Below are 21390 nucleotides of genomic sequence, written 5' to 3'. Positions count from 1 at the left end.
TGCCAAATGGCCGCTAAGCAAGCCAGCAAGCCAGCCAGCCAGCTGTCCAGGTGCAACAGAGAGCGAGAAAGAAACAGATAAATACGGAGTAAGAGAGATGGCTAGACAGATCGAGTATAGAGCGAGACAGATTGCCAGTGGCTTGACTGACGGAGACCCACTGAGGCGGATCTGGCCAGGCAGCCTTGAATGGAATGCGAACAAATGACGGATTACACAGCAGCAACAACAACAGCTGCAGCAGCAGCAGCAGCAGCAGCTATGGGTCCCCTCTCTGCACCACTCAGGCCCCACTCAAGCTCCACTCTGTCGTTCGCTACTTAGTTTTAGTTTAACTTTTAGTTTTAGTTTCAGTCGCAATTCTCCACTCCGCTCCACTCGGTCTGTAGCTGGTTGCCCGTCTGACATTTTTGATTGTCAGCTGACATGTGGACGCTTGGCCTAGCGGACCGGCGGGTGGCTTATAGTCTTACCCCCCTGTTAACCCAAAAATGCATGAAAAAAAAAAACAATTTATTAAATGTAACTTTGCAATTTGACAGACGAAAATGCATTTGGCTTCTAGTTGAAATCATAATTGACTAAATATTTATATATATAGATGTCTGACTGACTATATAGGGGGCTGGCACAGTTACAGCATGCTCCTAATATGCAATTGTTAAAGCACATTTATTTTTCATAAATTCCAATTTTGACAGCAATCGAAAATATTCATTGCCATTTTTGTGCAAATAGTTTGGCACATCATTAATTAACACATTTTGGTTGTTGTTTTTTGTTTGATCAAAATAGCTGAAATAATTCTCTATAATTAAACTTTGTTTTGCTGGCAATTGCAAACGTTTTACTGCCTGCAATTGAGCTCAACCTTAACATCAGCTTAATTGATTTGTAAGAGTTGCTAATTTTGTTTAGAAATTAATGTCAATCACAATCAATAATCGACATCAAGCAATCATTAAGAATCATTGAGTTTGGTTTCCAGTTGCCTTTATGGTGTCAATCAATCACTATCAATCATTTGACAACAATTGAAATTTTCCATATTTAACTAGCTGCAATGTAGGTATGCCTCAAGCTTATAGCTGTTATTTGAGTTATCCATCGAACAGTAAATCTCAGTTTTGACATCAATGGCAACTCATAATCAATCACTATCAATCAGTATAAAATGATATTTTGTAAAACCTTTAACTTAATTCCAATTACAATTTTCACACACTTTAGTTGTGTTGACTATAAACAAGAGTTTTTCTGCTACTACGATCAATGTCAATCGATAATCAATCTTTATCAATCAACCAAAGAAACATAAATAATTTGTGTACGCTTTGGCTTGCAATTAGAATTTCTCATGCCACAACAATAACAGACGCGCATTGCTCATGATTACCTTGCCTTATAGATATGCCACGCACACAAACCAAACATTAATCATGTCAACTACGCCCCGAGCCGTCTCTGCCCCTGTCTACCCAGTCGCCGCCCCTTTGGGGTACATTATTAATGATTGCAACATCAACAATCATCGGCCATGGCTAATTTTTTGCAATTGCTCGCAAAATTTTATTAATTTCTCTGACTGCCAAAACAGCTAAGCTGTGGCCCCAGTTGCATAGCTCTCTCTCTCTCTCACTCACTCTCAGTCTGGGGCATTGGCTGTGCTCCATGGCGATTCACACCGCGCTCGGATGGACATTTCAGTTGTGCATCTCCCTGCTGCCAAGTTTGACCCAAATAGTTTCGTTCCGGCAGCTGTTGCTCTCTTCCTGTCTGTCAGTTGGGCCAGCCACTGCCTCTCTCCGTTGCCCTCTCTCCTTTACTTGCCCTCTTTGGGTTGCCTTCAGGTGGCGTCGCATCAATCTTGAAGCTGCGTGGTTGACTGATGCGACACGAGGCGCGCAAAAGTTTTCGGCTCCCCGGTTCTAAGCAGGCGACGACATGCAACAGTTGACACCCCCTCGGAAAAAGGCGAGAATGCCTGTGGCGCCCCGCCCAGAGCAGCTTCCCTGTCACCCTACGAAGCGGGCCTGACGAGCTCACGTGTTCTATTTTTGTATAATTAGCATGTAATGCAGCAACAAATCCGGGAGCATAACATCCAAATTAGTAATTCCCGTCGAGTCAGACGACCAAAATAGACGATAGACGTTAGACGACGCAGCCAAGAGGAACACACAATGTCTGCAATGCTGACGTCGTTGTTAATACTCTATGTATATATCTACATATACCCTGTTAAGCGAGCAAAAAATTCGAGGTAGTTTGTCAAAGCATAGTTGTCAAAGCTCTCTACATACCCTGTTAAGGTGGAAACCCAGCTGGAACTTAATATAGAGACCCTTTAAGCTAGGTTGGTTGGAGGAACTTACTCAGTATACCCTGTAAATGGAGAGTACAGAGAGTGGCCAAGATGATATGACCTATATACCCTGTACTTATAGCATAAAAAGAGGCAATTATATCATAGATAGCCTCTAAAATAAGTTTCTTCCAGAATTCAAAATTTCTCTATTTCAAATTTTCTCTTACGTATTTCTTATAGGGTATCTGCATAGCTGCATAGTTGCGTACATAGCCACAGTTGCTCTTTGTACTCTTTTGGACCAGTATCTAGAAAATTTCATTTGGCAAATTGAATTTGGCCAACCTGCGTTTTGCTTTTTTAAGCCAACCCAGAAATCTAGCCAAAGCAACTTAACAACTTGGCCCCAATCCAAGCCAAGGCGCTGCAGCAGTAGGCGTGGCAACAAGAAAACGTAAACTAGTCTAGTCTAAGGGCGAAATCTGCTGCCGCATAATGTGATAATAAAAATCTTTTATTTGCCATTGTCATAGCTCGTCCCTGGCCTCCTTCTCCTTAGCCCAGCTACTGCTCCGCGCTCATTTGGCTCAGCTTGGCCCTTGCCTTCGCCGCTCCTTCCTTTCGCCAGCTGCTGATGCCACATAAATCTTGTCAACGTACAGTTGCTCACATTTGACAAATACACACACTCGCACACACTCGCACACACACGTCATCAGGTCACATACCCATTGGCCACTCAGTGAGGCGCCTAATTCCCAGCTCCAAGCTTCCCATTCACATTTTCAGCTGTAATTCGTCGCGTGCCTCAATTTTCTTGTATTTTCACTTAACGCAACGCACGATCTCAGCTTAGCTACATGCCACATGCCACATGCCGCATGCCGGCTGTCGCATGCCCTCCTCTGCCTGTGTACGAGCTGTCAACGCTTAACTCTGCCCAACTTTAATTTCTGGCTCTCTACCATTGAAGGGTGACTTATGGCCAGCACGGACCTCCATTCAACGCCCCCCAAATGGAGTTGTCATCGACCAGCCGCTAGCTCCAATTGCAAGCCCACCAACCCCCGCACCATCTATTGGGGCTGACCAGCAATGCTGCCTGCTGTCATTGGGTTATCCACTCACGTTTTGCAAAGGATGAGCAGCAGCAGCTCGTAATGGATATTTGCAGCAAGAAATCTTCATTTAAAGAGGAGCTTATATAAATTTCCCTTTTCTCTCTCTGTCTCCCTCTTTCTCAGCGGTTGCCCCAAAAACTTTCTCCAACGAAATTTTCATTTCATTTTGAAATACTTTTTTATCTATTTATTTTAAATACATTTCTGCTCAAATCCCAGCTAAGCCCAAGCATTCCTAATGAGCGTTCTAATAATAATCATTCTCTTAATCCATACACACACGCACACACGCACACTCGCACACACACTCACGTCAAGTTTTACGAGTGTTGCTTGGATTATAAACCAATTGGGTTAGTACATAAGTATCGCTTGTTTACTTTGCCGCACATTAAATTTAAGAATATATTTCAAAAAAACTTTTCCCAAACGTAAAATTTATTTTTACGACCATAATACCCTGTAGCTATTAGAGCATTGGGAGTAGATGCGTTTAAAGTTCGTCAGCAAGTGCAGTTGAAAATCTGCTGCAATCACATCTTCATCATTTTTTCTGAATCATTCTTCATTTCGATATTAAGGCTGCAATTCTCCCACCAGCTACAGGGCATCTCTTAGTCGAGCACTTGCTTTGCAGCTCTCTTAAATGTTATTTATATGCCTTTAATATTTTGGCTCACAAATACGCAAGAAAGTTTGTGTGCGGCTTTATCCGCGTGATTAGCTAAAAATACAAGGTACAAAAACCAATCGTGGACCCCCCAGGCCCCACCGCATCCCCGTAGCTCCCGCTCTATGCAATGCTCTCGTCATCGTGTCCACGGCAAGGCTACAGCAGAGATAAATATAAAAAATAGGCAAAATGAAAATGAAAAAAGAAATCATTCAAAAGGCTTTCGCATTTCCGGCGCCAGCTAAAAATATTTTTACGTCTTTAGAGCGCCTGCAGCAACAGCAACAACAACAAGAGGAAGATGAAGAAGAAGAAGAACAACTAGAGCAACATTACGAACTATAATTGTATACAATAAGAGCTTTCATATGCCAATTGCAATACCAACAAAATGGGCTCTCACAATCCAGACTACGCTCGTCTCGTGCAGCTTGACTTGGGTCATGCCTAAGTTACCCTTTCCCTTTCCCTTAGCCTTACCCCTTCCTTGACCCACAACTTACCCCAATTTGGCTTGGTTTCATAGAAAGTTTCAATATTTGTATGCCTTTTTTATTATTTATTAATTTTTAATTTATTTATTACAGCTGAAATTGGAGATTATGACAAGATGTGTTTAGTATTATTTAGTATTTATTATATAGCACGATCAAATGCCCTAGCCAAAGTTGTATTCTAAAAGAGCCAAGTTCTTCATATACCCTATAAAAAACACTTAGGCATAATGCGTCTGAGTCCCAACGTTTGACGTTCGTTTTGCAACCACAAAAAAACGAGAAAAGGAAAAGAAAATTGTATTCGCGACAGTGTCTGAGTGCGTGGTTAGACCAGAGACGGGGGCAAGTGGCTGGGCGTGGGGTGGGGTGGTGTGGGGCAACGTGGCACTGGTGGCAACATCATAAAAAATAGTCCAATGCTGTGCTCGGCTGTGCGTCATTGTTGGCCTAAATCTCAACAACAGCAACAGCAACAGCAACAGCAAAGACGTTAACAAGAACAAGAGAAGCCTTCGTCGGGGCATCACAACTAATTGACTTTGTATGCGAGGCTTTGTGATGCGTGTGTGGGAGGTGCATGAGAGTAGGTGGGGCCCACTGGAGGCGGAGGCGGAGGCGGAGGCGGGAGCGGCAGCAAACGTGACTTCTTTGCTGTGATGGATGGGGGGGCTGTCAGGGAACAGGGGGCGTTGTCGCCTCACCAAAATGAGTGATTGTTGGCAGCGCGTGAGTAAAATATTCATACGATTTCGCAACAGCGCCCCAAAAAGCTGAAGTGGGCAGAAAGTGCGCGGGGAGCATCAGAACAAGCAGCACAAGACTCGTAATTCATTCATTTTCCCACTTGTTTCCACAATTTACCCTCTGTGGAGAGAACCAGCGTCATATTATTGGCCACTTTTACTTTTTGCCACCTGCTAAGCCTATCCGAATGGCCCGGAATTATCTATATATATGCTACCAAATGACTTTTCAGCTATCGCATTGCGAAATAGTTTTGTTTCGTTTTGTTTGTCTATTGACTTATAGAGTATATTAATTATATTATAGGTTTCGGGCTATGGCCAAATTTAGCATTTGTTGCTTTTAGTGTTGTGCAAAAATCTTTTAGTCACATGCTCGAAACTTAATGACGAAAAAGTTTCTCTGCTAATATTAGCCTATTTACATGCCCTGCACTGATTGGAGAATGGGTATAACAGATTTCCTTGCTTCTAACGCAAGTCGGCTTTTTCCTCTCACCTGTCTATGCGTAACTGCCTGCATCCGGCAGTTCTTCGGCCCATCCGTACTTAACTCCGACCTCCAATCCCTTCATCATTCGTATGTCCGCCTATCTATTCGTCTGTTCATCAGTCTATACGTCTATACATTTCGTCCGTCCGTCAGTCCATCCGTGTATCGAACAGTAACTCTTCCCATTCCTCCGACTGTCCTCCGTCGTCACTCCGTTCTGGCAGTTCCTCTATCTGTCCCTTCGTCCTTCTTTCCATCTGTTCTCCCAACCATCTGTTTGTCCGTTCATCTGAACGCCATCCATTCGCTCGTTCGCATATCTTAAGATCGAGTAATGACTGATATATAATCTCGAGACAGACTTCGGAGACTCGGCCTTCACATCTGCTAGGCTATCGATATCTTCAACCATTCTAGAATCTAAATTCATAAAGGATTTCCCCAACATTTCTATTTTATACTCAGGGTATTTCCAAGTCAGTCACTAATTGTTATTGCTTTAATTTAACATTTTTTTAAGGTTTTCGTGACGTTTGTTGCGAATTTTTTTTGCATTTTTGTTTTGCGTTTTGCGAGCGCTCAAATTGATTGATTGTTTGCTTTTTTGTGTGTTGTTTTTGTTATTGTTTTTTGCAGCCAAAGTTGGGTAGCAATGTGAATAAAAATACATTCATTGAATTTCACATTCACAATTTGAGGTTGAGTCATTTTTTGGGCTGTTGGCCAGGAAGCGAATTAGTCAATAATGCAATTGAAGGCCTCTATACTAGACTAGACTAACGATATGAATGAAATGCTAGAAATATACCAAATGACATCATGATATCGTGTTCACAAATATAATTATAATGTTTTCTTCATAGATCGTTGACTATTTGTGTGTCGAACTGATTCAGCGGAAGGAATTCAAGCTGTGAGTGCCATCAAATGGAACTCAAAAATATCTCAAAGATACCTATTATAGAGATACATTTTGAATATCGCATTAGATTAGGCATTTGGGGCATGCCTGAAACGGGTGTTGCCTGAAGCGGTTTACTAAATCTTATCTAATGGAATTTACTAAGAGCTAAATAGGTTTCTTTTAATAATGACTTTTGGGCTTTAATGCTACTCAGTTCCTATGCTTGCTCTACCTCTCTCAGGTATTCTTTCTTTTCCTGATATACACAACAATTCGACAGCATAATTATTTTGTGATTCGAAGTGTTTTGCATGAGTTACGACTGCAACAATTGTTGTTTTCATATTGTGATTGACTCGACTCGACTCGACTCGACTCGAGTGACTTATTAAATTGGAATGCGGAAGCGCCCAATGTTTCTGTCATTGTTTGGGCAACATTGTTGCTGGCGTGCGCTCAGCGTGCAACATTCCAAGCGCTGAAAAGCCAAATCACAAATGGCAGCAACAGCAACAATAGCAAAAGCACAACTTGAGCAACACGCCAAAGTGCAATCAATTCCCCCGCTCAGCCGCCCTTTATTGTTGGCTTGGCTGACTGGCTGCTTGGCTCGTTGCAGCCAACGACATTTATTGCCGCAAATGAGTTATAACGAAGCAGCGCAGCTAATTGGCTAGGCCTACCAGAAATGAGCTGAGTTTTCCTTTTAAGCAGACACAATCACAACTAGCAGCAACAATAACACGCGACAGCAGCAGCAGCAGCAACAACAAAGGGACAGGTGCAACACGCGGCGGCGCTTGAGTCTCGACCATGCCACAGCTTTGACTTTATCCTTGTGGCCTTTCGGTCTGCAGCTCTTCTTTATAATTGCCAAATGCGTTTGCTGTTGCTGCCTTTGCCTGTCAGCGTCTGGCAGCAGCTGCAACAACAGCAACAGCAACAGCAGAACAAAAGCAGCAGCTGCAAGACGTCAAGGTAGTAGCTGCCACACCTGCCACGTGTTGCATTTACAAGCAACAGCTGGACACGTACAGCAGAGTCCCTCAACGCACTCTCTGCTCGCTTCTCTCTCTCTTTGTCTCTCTCTCCCTCTCATTTTCCCTTGAGTTCATTGCATCCCTTTTAGGCAGCAGGCAACAGTCAAATTACATGGCTGCAACCTGGCCAATGTTTGCTTCCACTTTGTTTGCGCTGACAAGCTTGAGGACGAATCAAAGAGTGATAGACTAGAATGATGCGCTGTATAAGGCAGCTGTGAGAGTGCTCCACTTGTAGATCTATAAATAAAATATTAGATTTTCTATACGTTATCTAAGGCAACTCGTCAAGCTCTTTACGAGCTAGAGCTCTCCTACTCAAGACTCTATTACACATTCATGCATTACCCAAATCTTAGACAGGGCAATCGATCAATCATATACCCTGAATTCTTATCATTTACAGGGTACAAACTAACCATTCGGCTGTTTAGGTATATCTCGCTTCGATTTGTCTTCAATTCCCGACTCGGTAAACAACCAAATTTCGCGCACCTGCCACAACTTTCTGCACTTAATGTTGTTGTTGTTCCTGTTTTCGCTCTTTTTCGTGTGCCTCTTCTTGTGGCTGTTGTTATTGTCCTTGTTGCGCCTGTGGTGGTCGCACATCTGTCTACCTGAGCGCAGTGAGATGCAGCTGCAATTATGTAAGCAGCGGCATGAACCTCAGAGTTGGCAAAAAGATTCGCCCTGAGCTGTCAATGAATAGACGCAAGAGATTCTAAGACCCACTGTAAAAGGTCTTAAGAACCTCCTGGAGGGGAGACACTGCATCTTATTATAATGCCAAAGGAAGTATGTGCGGGGTATGAGGAGTCACAGTCAAACGATCGAGAAGGAGAAGCTGATCAAGGATTTTATGATATTTGAAAGAATCACAAAATTCGCGATACATTTTGAACACACCTCGTACACAGAAAAGAATCAAAACAAATTTGATAATAATACAAAACATTAATGACTAATGGATCTAAATAATTAGCTATAAATAGACCAATGTCAGTTCAAATCGCATTTAGAAAATCGACGAAAATAGCTAATCGCTATATTTATAGCTGTTAATGTTCAGTTTTATGGGGCATATAAAAACGCGATATATAAATAGCAAAATGTTCTGCGAGATCTTTATGAGCATGCCCACAGTGAAGCAAGGAGACGTTTTGGATGGATGGATGGAGATGGATGGATCTTGGGAATGAAGTCCGGAGCCCATTTGATTAATTGCCTCGATAAGCAGCATAATACGGTTTATTGAACCCATAACAAATTGGCAATATTTTCATATGTATAGCCCACTGATCGCGTGTATATATATTTATCATTGTCAATATATATCGTATTTGGTGATTATTTATGGGAGCGTAGCGCCCGAGGGCCCAATGCATCCAACTTGTTTTCGAGACTCTCAAATTGTTTACAAACAAAATCGTTTTATATATATACGTATTTTTGCACTGTTTTTTATTTGGGTTCTCTTACAAATTTTATTTTTGGTCGCGCATTACAACTGAGGGGGTCCACAGTGCAGCAAGGAGCATGGGGATAGGGGGCTGTTGGGGCCTCCGTTGACAGCAGCAGCAGCAGCAGCAGCAGACAGTTGAGGTGTTTGTTGTGGCATTTTCTGCCTCCGGCTATTTTCTCTCTCTCCCTTTCTCTATCTCTGTCTCATGCTTTTTACCACTCATTGTGACTCATTGAGGTCGTGTGCGAATTTTTGGAATTGCTTTTATTTATTTATGCATTTGTTATTGTATTTGCGTTGAATGTAAATTTACTTATTTATTGCGCGTTGCGCGACAAAAACAAATAAACTCATCGTATCGCTATTCGCCGAAGCAACAATAACCTCCCTTTGGGGCAAGTGATCGCTGAGCACATACCCTGCAATTAGTAACGAACAAACACTCGACTTATCCGAACTAATATGGTCAAAAAACCAGTTAACCTTTAACCTGGAAGAGAAGTGATTCGATCTAAATTTCATGTCTCGAAATTTGACTCCCACACGGGTTAAGTATTGAAGTACAGTAATCCATCATTTATTGTGGACTCAAAACTCCTTTCTTTAACATAGCCTTGCACCAGCCTACTATACCCTGTCGAACCAGTTCTTAAAGGTTACACGGTATGCAAATAAAAATCACTTGTCGAACGAAAAATTCCCCAACAATGTGAAAACTGCTAAACAACACAACAACAAGTAGGGAGTGCTACACTAGAAAATACCCTCAACCCCAGGTAGAGTTGTTATTCCAATCGCTTGCTTCTGGCTCATGTGCACACACTCACACTGAGCTGATTGGGATTCCATGGGCTTTACCATGGAGCTTACTATGAACTGAATCCCAAGCCAGCAATAAAAGCAAGCAAAACTATTTCAATCAAATTTTCGCAGTTCAAACTGCGATATTTTCGCGCCCCACAAATAACGTTGAGTCATCTAACGCGGCGATCATAGGAAATAATACACATATAGTTGTCACTTCTAAAATACCCTCTAACCATCAAAAGCGAACAGAGGGTGGCACAACTGGCATGTGCTAATGCAGAGTGAGAAGAAAGCAAAGGGATTTTCAATTCAATTCTATAGAGAATCGGAAGCAGCATATAACGTAAGAGGAAAAGTGCGAGGAAATTTGAATTATAGACAGGAATTTGCAAATCAATCAGTCAATTTTTATTCTTTAGAATGATTTCACCCATAGTCGATAAATATCGATCATCGAGAATAAAAGACCCATAGAGAAGAGAGACGAAGGACTTATGATTGTGCCTAAGCAATTATAGTTCACAGCCATTTACAGAGTAGCACATGGCCCCTCTTCTGCTAAAGCCCAATCACTGGTTGTCTCTGCAGCGATCACGTTAATTACGTGTGTAAAAACTATTGGGCAAACAATTTGATTAGTGTCCGCGTGTGAATTAGCCAAGTCCGCGTCCGAATCCGAGTCGAAATGCGGCACGCGCTTTGCTTCTACCAGCAATCAGTCAACTCATCAGATTTCGTACGATTTCGAGTTACGATTTCATTTTCGTAGTTTTCCACGAATTTCAAAGAGCTCTCTCGGCCACGTTAATGACATGTTAAGTCGTAAACAACAAACAGCAATATCCGTTTGTCTATAGCTTTGCTAACTGATTTTTGCGACTTGACTTTTTTATTTTTGCGAGCGCTCATGGGAACTCCAGATACTGACACACTCCCCAGCCCCGACCACCCCCTATCAGTGGGAAGTACGAGCTACGAGTTGTTGTTGATGCCTTCATCTATTTTTAACGAACTGAGCCAATTGTGATAAACAAACGCAATGCCACAAATAGAGTTAACCTTTTGCCAACATTTCCAATTGACATTGCTCACAGATATGGTGCAAACTCAGACGCTCTCAATCAATCAATCAATAATTGTGTCACTAAATGTGTATGGTGGGAACGGGGGAGCTACGTGTATATAGGTGTGAGATCCGCTTAAATATTTCATTCCATTAAATTAGTCACTGAAGGTGTCTAAGGGAGTCCAACATATTCGAAGATATTCAGAGATTCAGATCTAAAGATACTAAGATACTAAGATACTAAGATACTAAGATACTAAGATACTAAGATACTAAGATACTAAGATACTAAGATACTAAGATACTAAGATACTAAGATACTAAGATACTAAGATACTAAGATACTAAGATACTAAGATACTAAGATACTAAGATACTAAGATACTAAGATACTAAGATACTAAGATACTAAGATACTAAGATACTAAGATACTAAGATACTAAGATACTAAGATACTAAGATACTAAGATACTAAGATACTAAGATACTAAGATACTAAGATACTAAGATACTAAGATACTAAGATACTAAGATACTAAGATACTAAGATACTAAGATACTAAGATACTAAGATACTAAGATACTAAGATACTAAGATACTAAGATACTAAGATACTAAGATACTAAGATACTAAGATACTAAGATACTAAGATACTAAGATACTAAGATACTAAGATACTAAGATACTAAGATACTAAGATACTAAGATACTAAGATACTAAGATACTAAGATACTAAGATACTAAGATACTAAGATACTAAGATACTAAGATACTAAGATACTAAGATACTAAGATACTAAGATACTAAGATACTAAGATACTAAGATACTAAGATACTAAGATACTAAGATACTAAGATACTAAGATACTAAGATACTAAGATACTAAGATACTAAGATAGATACTAAGATACTGAGATACTAAGATACTAAGATACTAAGATACTAAGATACTAAGATACTAAGATACTAAGATACTAAGATACTAAGATACTAAGATACTAAGATACTAAGATACTAAGATACTAAGATACTAAGATACTAAGATACTAAGATACTAAGATACTAAGATACTAAGATACTAAGATACTAAGATACTAAGATACTAAGATACTAAGATACTAAGATACTAAGATACTAAGATACTAAGATACTAAGATACTAAGATACTAAGATATTAAGATACTAAGATACTAAGATACTAAGATACTACGATACTAAGATACTAAGATACTAAGATACTAAGATACTAAGATACTAAGATACTAAGATACTAAGATACTAAGATACTAAGATACTAAGATATTAAGATACTAAGATACTAAGATACTAAGATACTACGATACTAAGATACTAAGATACTAAGATACTAAGATACTAAGATACTAAGATACTAAGATACTAAGATACTAAGATACTAAGATATTAAGATACTAAGATACTAAGATACTAAGAAAAAGTACTGAGATAGATACTGAAATAGATACTGAGATAGATATTGATTGAGATAGATTTTGAGATAGATACTGAGAGAGACCCTGAGATACTTGACTGTATGACTAAAGATAGTCAGACAAGTCTGAGAGTATATTCTCAACCATAATCATAAACTATTTAGAGAACACTATGTTTCAATCTGCAGCATATTGAGGCTATATCGACTAATCAATATAAATTAAGGTTTTGTCAGCGTTAAAGAATCGTGCTCCATTTACAAGGGAGATTCCACTATACACACCAGGGGAATTACTTTAAAAACATTCCCGACTATCATAACCCATATATAGTTATATATCTTGCCCAATCCAGGCGCGATAACTGGGCGTTTGGCTTTGAACATTCCCATTCCAGCTGACTCATAAATGAGCTCATGTTCGATGTGGACGCAATTCTTGGAAGCAAAGTCTCGGCTCAAAGTCAATAACCCTTAGAGCTTTGTATCTCTCTCACAATAAATATTCATGTGTGTATTACGCATACGCAGCGTGGGCCCAGGTACATCTGTGGCTCTTTAGATCTGCAGATCGAGTAATATATCTAGCTATATGACACCTTGAAACGTACAATTCAAGAAAACTAACGAAATTTCAATTTCTGGCACGTTCCACAGATCGGCTAAAGAATGCGGCGAAGACTGGGAGAGAAAAAGTGAGCGCGAGAGAAGTAGCTTGCTGTGAGCCCAGCTCGTGTAAGATTATTGGCCCCAAAACAAACGGCCAAGAGGAACAGCAGAGAAAACAGAAACAAAAACAGAAACAGAAACTGCGCAGTGCAAAGTCTGCCAAATATTTCATCATTAACTTTTTGGCGCTTTTCATTACAAAAACAAGAAACCGAAAACAGAAAACCAAAAACAGAAAAAAGCCGAAATACAATTTAAATAAATTTCGCAAAATCAGCAAAAAAAAACACGAATTGACGAATTGGTTGGAGCAGGGGTGTAAGGTATTAAGGGGGCGGGGCTGAGAGGGGCTGGACGGGGTGAGCTCAGAACTTGGCAAAGTTCAATAAAACCTGAAGCGTCGTCGACGTAGTTGACTCCACTTCTTCTTCAACACACGCTTTGTCTAACTGTCCCTGTCTCTGTCGCTCGCGCTCTATGTTTTCATACTTCAGGTTAAGTCGCAATAGCCCAGTTAAAATGGGAACAGGCCACATAAACCGGGAACTAGCCAAAATAGATAATCGTGAAGAGCAACAACTACATAAAAAGCGTACATTGCCATAGCAAACGAAAAAAAAACTGGAATATACGAAGCCAAGTGCTAATTGAGTGTTGGTTAATCATATATAAGTGAAATACAGTGTTGGTAAGGGCTAAAGAGAGAGATAGAGATAGAGATAAAGAAAGAGATACAGATACAGATACAGATACAGATACAGATACAGATACAGATACAGATACAGATACAGATACAGATACAGATACAGATACAGATACAGATACAGATACAGATACAGATACAGATACAGATACAGATAAAGATACAGATACAGATACAGATACAGATACAGATACAGATACAGATACAGATACAGATACAGATACAGATACAGATACAGATACAGATACAGATACAGATAAAGATACAGATACAGATACAGATACAGATACAGATACAGATACAGATACAGATACAGATACAGATACAGATACAGATACAGATACAGATACAGATACAGATACAGATACAGATACAGATACAGATACAGATACAGATACAGATACAGATACAGATACAGATACAGATACAGATACAGATACAGATACAGATACAGATACAGATACAGATACAGATACAGATACAGATACAGATACAGATACAGATACAGATACAGATACAGATACAGATACAGATACAGATACAGATACAGATACAGATACAGATACAGATACAGATACAGATACAGATACAGATACAGATACAGATACAGATACAGATACAGATACAGATACAGATACAGATACAGATACAGATACAGATACAGATACAGATACAGATACAGATACAGATACAGATACAGATACAGATACAGATACAGCTGCCCTTCCGATAATCCCTTCCCAATGTAGGGTATTTGGATAAAGAGTTATGCCTGACAATTTTCAAGAATTTTATTAGCACAACATTTGGTTAGGGAGGCGGGTGAAAGATTGGACTTGTCGAACAGGTTCTTCATAAGGGTCTGTTGTGCAAGCGGGACAGCAAAACGCTGGGAAAGAGAGAGAGAGATAGAGGGAGAGAGATAGGGCAGTTGAGGCGCTGAGAGCGTGGGCTAGAAACTTTTGCTGAAGACTGCGACGACGACAACAACAAAGACAGCATTGAATACACTTTTTGTTTCACTTTGCCTTTTTGGTTGTTGTGGTGGTTGTTGTTGTTGTTGTTGTTGTGGTTGTTATTGTTGTAATTCGCTTTGTTGCTGCTTCGTTTTTATGGGTAGTTATTGTTGTTGCTGCTGTGACTTCAGTTCGTTGTTTATAGTTGTTGTTCTGGATGTCATTAACCCGGCACTTGGCGCTGGGAACGCGCACTTTTTGCTGTTGTTGTTGCTGCTGCTGCTGCTGCTGCTGCTGTGGTTCTCGAGCCAAAAAATCGACAACCAAAAATTTTCGCTTTTTTTCGCACGTATTTCCCCATATTCTGTTTTTATTTGCGCCCGTTTTGTTTTGGCTTCACATTCGGGCCTCCTCAAGCTGTGGTTGTTGCTGCTGTTGTTGTTTGCAACTGGGCGCTGGAGGAGGCATGGCGGAAAGAGCTGGCGGCGGCGTTAGCACGCAGTTACACAGCACATTCCCCGATTCATGCGCCGCGGTTCATGTGCGGTCAAAAAGCGAACGCCGATCGTCGGCAGAGCTGCCGTATCGCCGCGAAGGTGGCAAATTCCACAAACGTTCGCTTACCCCATTAAAAGGGGCCAGGTCTTCTCCACCTCCTCGGCCATTTGGGCCCCACTGGCAACACCACCCGCCGCCGCCGCTGCTGCTGCTGCTACTGCTGCTGCTCCCATTTGCGAGTCGCTTTTCGGCGCCCAAGTCAATAAACTCGACAGCAAGAACAACAATAAGAGTGAGTAGCTAGCGAAAGGAAAAAAATCAAAACACGAGCCGGCAACAACAACAATAACAACAACGATAACAGCAACAAATAAAACTACAACAATGCGAACGCTGTGCGATGAATCGCCGACCAAAATTTGGCGCCAAAAATGTTGAGGCAATGAACTTTGACGCTGCTCGATCCGCCCTGTGCCCGGGCACATGAAGCCGGAGCTGGCGCTGTTTATTGTGTAACAAAAGGAAGCGGAAATACCACGTGTAAGAATATCTTGGGGAAACAGCTATTTAGGGGCTTGTGCGAGGCTGGCAAAATAGATGAAGTGACGGGCCGAGAGGCAATAAAGGGGAGGTGGAGTGAACAATCAGAGGGTACCGAGAGCTTGAGATGATGCGAGAGAGAGAGAGAAACATTGAGTAGGAGATACAATGACTAAATGAGACAGAGAGAGATAGCGAGAGAGACTTAGAGAGAGAGAGATAGGCATGAAGTTATAGAACAAGAGATAAAAAATCATGAAGAATTTAGAATTCAAAGAGATGCAACGAGCTTAGCAAGTCAAAGGGTAACTCTGAGTCGATCAACTATTCAAACTACTTTCAATTGCAATTTATTATGCATTTGAGCTCGTTGTCAGTGCATTTGACAGCAGCCCTCGCCGCTTCACTTTTCCCACGCCTTTTCTGTGCACCTGCCCAAATATTGCGTATACGTAATTTATGTGCGCGCTTATCTCTTGGGCTCTTTAACGGCCATTAGCATTTGGGGGCATTGCATAATGAGCGAGCGCGAAATGGGGCTTAGTTTGTTTGCCCCTTCCCAGTCACAAGATCGGCGCCTCGACTCGTGATAACAGACGCCTTCACATGCCAGGTGAGAGCGTGATTATCTGGCTGTGAACTACCTGAGCGCACACCTACACAGATATGGTCGCCCATGCAGCGCCCACTGCAGCCCCCTTCTCCAAGCCCCATCAATTTGCCGCCATAATAAATATTTGCCGTGTGGTAAGCACCAAAGCCGCGAGCCAAATGGCCAAGCACCACTTCATAGCTAGTCAACCACCCAAACCACCCACTTATTACCTACCTTGCCCACTCTCTCTCTCTCCCACTTCTTTACGCTGTCTGCTTTTCACCCACTTTGCAATCAACGATTTCATTTTGTTTAGGTTTTTATCGAGTGCAATTAAAAGCTGCCAGGAACATTCGCTATGCTCCTAATACCCTACCCGAAGGGGCATAATGAGCTGGCTAATGCAGCTTGTAATGCTCTGAAATTCTGAGGGGTAGCAGTTGGCAGACGAAGTTAGAGTAGAAAGTGACAGAAATGAAAGATTTGAAAAAGAAACCGAGTCCTCTATAAGTTTAAGAATATTACTATAAAAAAGATTAAATAAATATTTCTAAACTAATTATATTTTTTAATTAATTATGTTTATATATTGTAAAGGTATTGAAGTATAGGTTATATACATATATACATATATATATATTTTTTTATATTTTTAAATATTTTATTTAATAAAGTTTTCCTACATCCTATTCCTTAATTTTTTCGTAGTCACCGCTTCATGTAGAGGAGTTCATATTAGCTAAGCTGCCTCGCAGTTAGTTTATTTGCTATTTGTTTATGTTTGTGCTTTAGTTCTAATTTCTTTCATTAATACGCTCTACACACACAGATACATACATGTATATATTTATATTATTCTTGTTTTTTTTTTGTATTCCATTTACTATGCTCTTTATTTTACTATATAGTTTTTGCGCATTTTTAGCTAGCTGGCTGGCACGCTTATTGGTAGCGGGGGTCGCTCATGTGGTCTAAACTACAATATTACGAAGTCGTTTTTTGCACTGCTCGTAACCCTGACCGCACCCTTTACATAACGCCTGCCTGCGCTGCGCCCGTTACGCCCCTGGCGTGTTGCCTGCGTGCCGAGCGACGATTTTTTTGTTTTGGTTATCAAAATGAGGTTAACAAACGTTCCCAAGGCCATTTACTACACAAGCGTGCAAGTGAGTCGGCTGTAATGCTCTCCCACTCACACTCACACAAACACACACAGTCATTCACTCGCTTACTGATTCGCACTTGACATTTACTTTGTAGTAAAAAAAAATAGCGTAAAAACTACAAAAAGAACAACTGCAGGAACCAAAAACAATTTAGTTGAAAATGGGCCCCGCTCTGGACAGCGCTGGGTGCGCGCTCTCTCTATCTCGCTGTATGCTCTCTTCCCTACTCCCGCGCTCACGCTCTCTCCTTAATAGTTGCCATTTGCCATTATCGTAGTTTTGTTTTCATGCTCTTTTCTATGTGTGTGTGTATGTTTGTCTTCTCTTCTTCTTCTTTTGCGCGCTGCTCGTAAAACAAAAAAAAGAGGCGCGTGTTTTTGGCTGGAGAGCGAGGGAGAGCAGTGTGCAGGAGCGGAGCGGAGGCAATACTTTGGGCAGATCATGTTGGCTTGGGTGGTGGGGGGAAAGCGCTGCATTTGCTACTGCGCGTGTAGACAACTCAAGTGCTTTGAGGCGTCTCGAGTGCATGCATAACAATAAACACACACACACACACACACGCACACTTTCACATATATACACTAAACGAGCTTCACATGTTGTAAATTGTTCATAGTTTATTTGCAATCAATTCTGCAATTGCATTTACTACGACATTAACTAGAACTGTATATACAGATATATATATGTATATATATATATATATATAAATATATGGAATATATAATAACATTATTTACGATCAGCAACCTGTGCTTCAACTTATCCACATTGTTAATTTCGTCTAATAAACCATTGACATTGGGACTTTGTTAAGAATCATTGAACTATTCTTATCAAAGGTCATCAGGGCTTTAGTTGCATTAGATTGACAGTATGTGGCCAATAGGGTTATTGGATTATTCAAATAGAGATAGACAGCCTTATCGAGGAATCAACTATTTCAGATTGCAAAAATTTGAATGATGTGAGGTGATTTCTCTATATTCAAATATATTGTAAGATGTTTAGACTCAATCAGAGGAAAGCCTTTTCTATCTTCTAACATATTTCCATCTTGTTCTTGCATCTTCCATCTTTTATCTCCTCCTCTTAGCCTTGTTCTTTTCCAAGTATACATTTTTGCATTTATAGTGCACCTTAACCTTCACCCTGATTTTCTACCCTTACGCTTTCTGCCACCCTACCCCCATCCCTTCCCCTTACCACTTCATCCCTTCTCCTCCATTCCTTCTGCACTTTTGCCTCTTCTGGTCCATTCGCTTATTTATTTCTTTTATTACACTTTGAGGGATTCTTGAGGGTGTTGGGGCTTGGGGCTTGGGGACTGGGTGATTGACGGGTGCAGAGGTAGCTCGAGCCCTGCTTCCATTTGGAAACTCGTTAAAATTGCTCGCTCGTTATTTGTCGCGTCGACTGCTAGGCTGGCGCCAGAGGCGCCTCCAGCTGCCGTCGCGCATACGCCGCGTTGCATTTCTTTTTTTACGGATTCTTTACGGCTTTGCAGCCGGCGACAATGTTTGTGCCCCAAACAACAACAGAGCCAACCAACAGGGAAGTCATTGAATGCCACAGCTAAAGGCACAAAATGTTGCAACAACAATGTTAACGCGTCGCATGTGGCAAGATGGCCGCTGCTAGGCAGGCAGGCAGCTGCTGCTTCTTCCTTACAAATTCCCACATTGCATTCGACAATCAGCATGTGCAAGCATACCCTGTAAATGAGAGGGATAGGGAGAGACGGGGTCAGAGATGGGGGCAGATGATAGAAGGCTCAGCTCGTTATGTATTGAATGATATGATTGAAGCTGATTGAGCATAGATCGATATACCAGAATCCAAAGACTGATTGAGACCTATTCATAAAGCTTCTCTAAGTAATTCGGAAAGCTGATTGAGCAAGTCCGTTGATTGAAGTTGATTGACGAGAAGGTACAAACAAGATATGACTAGAAGAACTCTATGCCACAGCTAGCTTAAGTCATATATAGAGTCTTTTAATCAGCTTAAATGATTGAAGAGCCCAACTAGAAGAGCTAGATATCTCAAAGTTCATTGAAGTTTCCTGGCGTAAAACAAAGCAAACGGGAAAATGTGAAAATGGCTGAAAATCGAATATTATTAGTTATTTTGATGTCTCCCGAATATAGCAGGACATCACAGAAGTAGGTTGATTATGCTATTACAGGGTATTACGAGGCTCAGACGAATTTGCAGTCGAAGTGCAATTATTTCGTTGACACGGGGCGTATGCGTAACGCGCGTTTATTTAGCGGCCAAGTCGAAGCAGCCAGCAGCTGAGCAGCAGAAGTGGCATGTGGCATGTGGCAAGTGTCCGTTAAGTGTCTGGCGAATGTCACGTGGCGCACGCTGCAAAGGGCGAGAGAGAGAGGCAGATGGAAAATGGAAAATGGAAAGAAAAGCGCAACAATTCACGCAAAACACTTTGTAAAAATCACTTATGACAGAGGAGCGAAGAGGGTGGTGGGTTGGGGGGGCAGGGCCAGAAGCATGCCTCGACACTCAAAATCGCAGTCGGCGACAAGTGTCAAATGTGAAGGAGATAAGAAGAGAGGGGGAGGGAGGGAAAGTGGGGCGAGTGCTGCACTTGCTTACAATTGAATCATCAAACGAGGAGAGAGTGAGCGAGATGGAGTGAGGGTGGGGCAGAGGGTGGCAGAAAGAGATAAGCTGGCAGCCCGCATGGATCCTTTTGCCACTCTTTCGCCTGCCATGTGACAGCAATTAACACCAAAGCCAAAATGGGCTGAGCAGAGGCGTAGACACAAAGGGGGCACTGGAAAGTAGGAAGGGGACGTAGAGCAGGGGCTGCTGCTGCGACAATGTGTGAATCGTTTTGGACTTTTGAGGTCTTGAGGATTTTAGTGGCAGCTCGTTGTTACACTGAGCGAAAAGATGTAGAAAAGATTTGGTATTTTTTTAAAATACTGCATTTATTGTGCGTTATCTTGGATGAAAAAATTAGATAAATTATAGAGAAATTCAACGGTAGATAACTGTGATACACTGAGCCAAAGATTAGAAAATATTTTTAAGAAATTTGGTATTTTTTAAAAAAATACTCAATTTAGTTGTAAGTTTTAAAAAATTATTTAAATAATATCGATGAGCTACAGATAAATGAAATAGGTTAGAAGAATACACTGAGCGAAATGTTGCGAGATAGTTTTGAATTCGGTATTTATTGCCAACTGCTATGCAATTTCGCTCAGTGCACAGACTTTTGCTGTTGTTTTTGCGTTTGCGGAAATTGAATTTGCGACAATCCTACGCCGCAGAACAGCCCCGCCCTCTGCCCCTGTTGCTGTCACTTAATAGCTGACATTTGTGGGCGCAGGCAACAAGCGAGAAAGAGACAGAGACAGAGACGGAGAGAGAGGAAGTGGGAGAGGCAGAGGCGCTTGCAACTTGTTCATTTGGTTTTTGCAACTTTGTTGCATTTTCCAAGTAATTGGTCATCAATGTGCCACGCCTCAAATTGTTGACAGCTAAGAGGGAATAGGGGCAGTGGGTGTAGGGACTGTGGGGCACTGTGGGCGACTGTAGGGGCTTCCCCTTTCAGCTGAAGGTGCCGCTTTCTCGCTTCTAGCTATTTTCGTTTATATTTTGACTTGCGCTAGCCCTTCGCCTGTCAAATTCGCATGTCAAATAGCTCATGTCAAATAACTCATG

This window comes from Drosophila hydei, unplaced genomic scaffold (assembly GCF_003285905.1).
Source record: "Drosophila hydei strain 15085-1641.00,03,60 unplaced genomic scaffold, DhydRS2 tig00000243-arrow-arrow-pilon, whole genome shotgun sequence".
In the NCBI taxonomy this organism is placed as follows: Eukaryota; Metazoa; Arthropoda; class Insecta; order Diptera; family Drosophilidae; genus Drosophila; species Drosophila hydei.
The sequence above is the reverse complement of the archived record's forward strand: the minus strand, read 5'-3'. Positions refer to the sequence as shown.